The following is a 5,955-nucleotide window of genomic DNA, read 5'->3' as shown; positions in this document are numbered from 1 at the left end:
ATTTCTTCAACTATTTCTTTATAAATAATAATGATTCTTTTATAGTACATTATTTTATACCTAATGTATATATTCAGTTTAAAAAACATTCCACATTCATTTATCTCTACATAATTAAAAAAGAATCATTTTTTTTTTCGTTTATACTTCTTTACTGTTGGGGTAACCCCTTTTATTCATTAAAAAAATTATATTTATTTTTAAAAAAATTAGGGAGAGGGAGTAATAATTTATATTCATTAAATAATAATAATAATAATAAGTGGTATTATAATAGTCATTTTATAATTGATTTGTTCAGGATTTAAAATTAATCTACAAAGTTAAACTCTTAGCATCAAATATTTTCATTAAAACTACACGAGTAAATACATTTAATTTCATATTGTGGTACAGTGGTTGTTTGATTTTTGGTCTCAGTAGTTTGACCCTTTCTATTCAACTCATTCGGTAGGTAACTGAACTATAAAATTTACAAATTTACGAAAGAGTATTGAACTTTTTTTTATGACATGAAGTTCAAAAACAAAGAAAAACTAAAATTGGGCACCGGAAACTTTTTTAATTTAAATCATTTACAGTTTATGATTCACGTAATTTGTTCAGTTGCATGAATAAGTCTGGGTGGTGTAGTTGGTTATCACGCTAGTCTCACACACTAGAGGTCCCCAGTTCGAACCTGGGCTCAGACATTTTACTTTTCGTTATATTTTTTTGTATATGGGCTTTGTAACTGTCATCCACAAGGCCCAGGAGTTGAGTTCTGATTTAAGAAAATTAAATTTGTCAATTATAGTTTATTTAATTAATTATGGTTCTTTTTAAGTATTCCTCTTTTGGTACTGATGAATAGAACATCTCAAATAATAAAGGTATGAAATTACAGCATTGTTTGTTTTATTCTTATAAAATGAAAATTCTTATAATTATATGTGTGTTATTTTTCCCTCTATTGCTAAAGTTTTAATTAACAAAAAAAGGTGCTTATATGAACTTTAATAACATATAGTCCCTAAAGCAAGTATGCAAACATCCTCTCCGAATAGTGGAAGAGGAGGAGCAAGTAGAGAAGAGGGATATCAGAATCTTTGAACTCCAATCGGTAATGTTATCTAACTTAATCTGTAATGGAATCAAATGGTTGTTTTTTTTTTTTTTTTTTCGTTTTTTAAAATTTAGTTTAGTTAATAAATTATGCTATCAAATCACATATACTAAGAAAAACAGATAATAAATTTAATGTGTCAATTTTATGTTAAGATGTTACTAAAATATTATTTATACATAAATGTATTGACTTTCTGTTTTTTTAATATAATTTAATAATATTAATAAGGGATATTTTTGGAAAAATAAATAAATTCATCTAAAAAATTGAAATGGTATTTATATTTAAGAACAAATTATTTTTGTAAATGATACTTATAATTAAGGGACAGAGGAAGCAAATTCATTGAAGCCTAAGTACGTTTTTGGTATCAATTGTAGATTTTATATTATTTTAAAGAAATAAGTGTATTTTATATTATTCTAAAGAAATAATAAATAAAACATAATTTGAATTTCAGTGTACGATAAATTAATTGTGTATATTTTATATTATTTTATTATAATTCTTTCTATAGAAATATAATAAATTTTGTTTCTTATGATTATTTTAATTTGATATGTATTATATTTATTCTCTTTCATTCTATATTAAATAGGCTAAATGTCTCTTAACTTACTTTCAGTTAACGTTTTAGTTCTTTATTTTTTATTTTAATTTTACGTGACAAATCGATCTTTTATATTTTAAAATATCAATAATGTTATCCTTTTTATTAAAAAATTTATTAAAATATTCAAACAAAACCCATAAAATTAATTATATTATTTAATATAATACAAATTTTATCAAATTCATAAATCAAATCTTCAAATAAACTCATATTTTCATTCTTTATTTGATGTTGTTAGAGATGAAAATATGAGTTTATTTAAAGATTTAGTTATGAATTTGATGAAATTTGCATTATATTGAGAATGATAATTAATTTTACGGGTTTTGTTTGAAATTTTTGATGAATTTTTTGAATTTTTGCAAAAAAAGAAAAGGATAACATTGTTACATTTTAAAACATAAAATATAAAATTGTCACTTAAAATTAAAATAAATGACCAAAACTGATTATGTGAATTGATAATAATAGAGGGATCAAAACTGCAATTAAGTTAAAAATATAATTGTGTCATTAAATTCAATTTCTAATCATAATTTAGATTTTTACGTCAAAAAAGTATTATTTAGATTTTAATTTGTTAAAAAATATACTATTTTCTCTATATAAATTTATTATGTTACTAATTTATATAACAATTTAAAGAAGTATTATAGGAAGTGACTCTAGTGAAAATAATTTATTATTATGAGAAATAAAAATATTAAAATATTTAATCTTAACCGTCATATTGTTACTAATTAAAATCAATGGGTTGGATTGTTTTTTAATTAAAACAAATCACTCTGAACAAGTTACACAATAACATCTCTTTCACTTCTCAACTCAATCGATCAAATTCGTGCCGAAAAAAAAATTGGTTTGTGCAAAACAAACGTTTATATGCATACAAAATAAACTTCTCGATTTTAATATTTTTGTACATCGCATAAGTACACTCTTGTATACATATATAATGGTTAATATTTGATAATATATGGTGTAATTCAATTTCTTTTGTAATTTAATTTCTTTTAAGATATTTTTCGACTAAGCAAAAGAAGGTAATTTTTTGTACGCCTAAATAAAAAAAAAATTAATTTTGTGATGAAAAGAAAGAAACAAAAACAATAGCACACAATATTAATTAAACTAAAAAAACTTAGCATAATATTCAAAAGTGATGTGTATTATATATAGCATCAATTGTAGAATTTAGTCAAAAATAACATTAATTATAATTAATATTAGTATATTATATTGAAAATTAAATTAAAAAGCACCATATGTTTAATATATATATATTTTAGAACCGACGAAGAACTTTTTTTTTTTTTTAATGATACACATTATAATCGCCACTAAGTTTTGCATTTAAAAACTAATAAATCTTTTATAATTTATTCATATTATAACAAATAGGGGGAGATTGTTGAGACAAACTCTATTTAAAGTTTTGATGAAAAGAAACAAAGGTTAATTGTGATTCTAAAATGTTATATTAATTTAACATGTGTTTTTAAGTGGATTTAATTAAGAATAGAATCAAACAAAACAGAAAAGACAACAACAAGATCATTCTGCATCAAAACAGAGAATGATCTCCAGCTTCAAAATTTGTCCATCATAGCATATTGGTCAAACTTTTTCTATCTCTTTAACAAATAGTCTGCCCTGGAAATTTATTCATATCTAATCAATACATGGCAAGGAACAAGTAGGATTCATCCAAGCTCAAAAAAGCTATTTGATCTCAAAAATAAAAAGACTCAAAGACAGACAAAAGTCATGACAGCTTGCAAACTCCAAAAATCAAATGTCAAGAAAGTTCGATCAATCTTGACATATGACAAGACAATTGCAAAGGAAATTCAGAATGATTAAAACGGAAACTCCAGAATGATTATTGAAGCTCAAGAAAGTTCAAACTAACAAACCAAGAACGTTAATCATTCTCCGTTTTCTGCACAATAACAGTAGCACTGCATCTCCTCTGAAATAGCCTGTAATTCCTCTCCAAACTTCTCTAGCTACACTCAAGACTCAAGACAGAGAATGTACCATCCAAGATCAATGAAGAAACGTCAAGAGTACTTTCTAAAAGAGGACATAACTGCTTTAAATGCTAATCCAATAAAGTCAAAAAGTTATTTCAAAGAAGGATTATTTTTATTCTGAAATAATGTTTCAGTCAAAAAGCAGAGCCTCTCCAACAGCTCTTGTATACCTTCATTCAGTGCCTCTACAGCCTATAAATAGAAGGCCAATATCCAGAATCAAGTCAAGAAATTCAAGTGCTAAGAAATCCATAAATCAATCACATACATACTTGAAATTCTGCAAAACAGAGGCAATCATACATCCTGTTTTTTTGCGAAACAGCTACTGATTCATATTCATATATTAGTTTGCGCAATTATCATTAGATCCTTAGTAAAGAGTCAATTCTCAAACAAGAGTTGAGAAATCTCAGATTCTGTTAAAACAATCAAATTGTAAAAACTCAAGCTATAAGAGTTTCTTCATAGTTTGTTTAAGATTACATTATATCAAGGTTAGATAGATCTTGTTATTGCTTTCTGGGTGGAAAGTAATAGAGATTGAAATAGATCAAGGTTGATCTAGACTAGGTGTTGTAAGATCAAGAAGGTACTTTGTTTTTAAACACATAGTGGAAAATCTCACAGTGTGAGAACTAGACGTAACCCACGTTGGGTGAACCATGATAAAATTCTTGAGTGGTATTCTCTATCCTATCTCTTTATTTATCATACTGAATTGACTAACCAAGATAAAATATAAACTGATTTTCTGTTTTAAGCTAATCAAGGAACGTTCTCTGTTTTACATCAAAAACCAAGAACGTTATCCGTTTTCTGTTTTCATAACCAAGATCAATCTTGAGTATTTTTCTTAAGTTTCAACATGAATTTTTAAAAGGTGCATTTACAATTCAAACTCTCCTTTCTTGTAAATCGACATTGTTACTTTAATGTATATATTCAGTTTAAAAAACATTCCACATTCATTTATCTCTCCATAATTAAAAAAGAATCATTTTTTTTCGTTTCTACTTCTTTACTGTTGGGGTAACCCCTTTTATTCATTAAAAAATTTATATTTATTTTAAAAAAAATTAGGGAGAGGGAGTAATAATTTATATTCATTAAATAATAATAAAAATAATAATAAGTGGTATTATAATAGTCATTTTATAATTGATTTGTTCAGGATTTAAATTTAATCTACAAAGTTAAACTCTTAGCATCAAATATTTCCATTAAAACTACACGAGTAAATACATTTAATTTCATATTGTGGTAAAGTGGTAGTTTGATTTTTGGTCTCAGTAGTTTGACCCTTTCTATTCAACTCATTTGGTAGGTAACTGAACTATAAAATTTACGAAAGAGTATTGAAAATTTTACATTTTATAATATTATTAGATTAATTATTATGAATTAACATTTTTAGTAGAAATAATATATTAACATCTTTTTATTTAAAAGTTAGCAATGTTAGTTATAATACACACATATTTCAAACAAATTACTTAAATAATTATGTAAAAAAAAATTCAACTTATTTAAGGAGTTGGTTTGTTACAATTTACACATATATTGTAAGATGTAAAAAGTTATGTACTAAATGAGACAATGTATATCAAGAGAATAAATATTATATTCAAGTGAAATAATATTAATATGAGGGAATTGTACCATAATTTTAAGGGTCTAAAAGTGATATTAAGAAGTTTCGAGTTCGTTTCAAGATTGAAGATAAAGATACCAAAATTTTACATAGAAATCGGTAATTGACTGTTAATGATAAAACAATTTGTTTGGAAGGTCAATTATTCATCTATAGTGCGCACAATTTATCATATAGCTAGGTTTGCATTATGGTGCTCTTTCTTGTCCCTTAATATATATGTTGGAAGAAATATGCGATCAATGATATTTATATTCAATTTAAGAAGTCTATCTACCCTCTTTAAAAATATTTTTTTCTTATAAATAATGTTTGATCATAAATGATACCTTATAAATAATAAAATACTCGTTATCAAATATAAAATTAAATACATAAAGAAAAAAAGGAAAGACAAACATCAAATTTATTTACTCTCAATATTGAAATAATGGTTAAAATTTTATTCTAGATACTTCTTAATGATGAGATCATTCATTACATAGGCCAACAACCCCTTTCTTATAAAATCACTTCACATACTTCTATCAAAACACACACTCTT

At 24.7% G+C, this 5,955-nt stretch overlaps 1 non-coding gene across 1 annotated transcript; it reads left to right on the top strand.

Moving 5' to 3' along the window:
* Positions 1–618: 618 nt before the first annotated feature.
* TRNAV-CAC (transfer RNA valine (anticodon CAC)) lies at positions 619–692 on the top strand. Its single transcript has one exon. It is a non-coding gene; the product is annotated as a tRNA-Val (tRNA).
* Positions 693–5,955: the final 5,263 nt, after the last annotated feature.

This window comes from Cicer arietinum, chromosome 6, assembly GCF_000331145.2.
Source record: "Cicer arietinum cultivar CDC Frontier isolate Library 1 chromosome 6, Cicar.CDCFrontier_v2.0, whole genome shotgun sequence".
Lineage (NCBI taxonomy): Eukaryota > Viridiplantae > Streptophyta > Magnoliopsida > Fabales > Fabaceae > Cicer > Cicer arietinum.
This window is presented reverse-complemented; position numbering and strand designations above follow the sequence as displayed.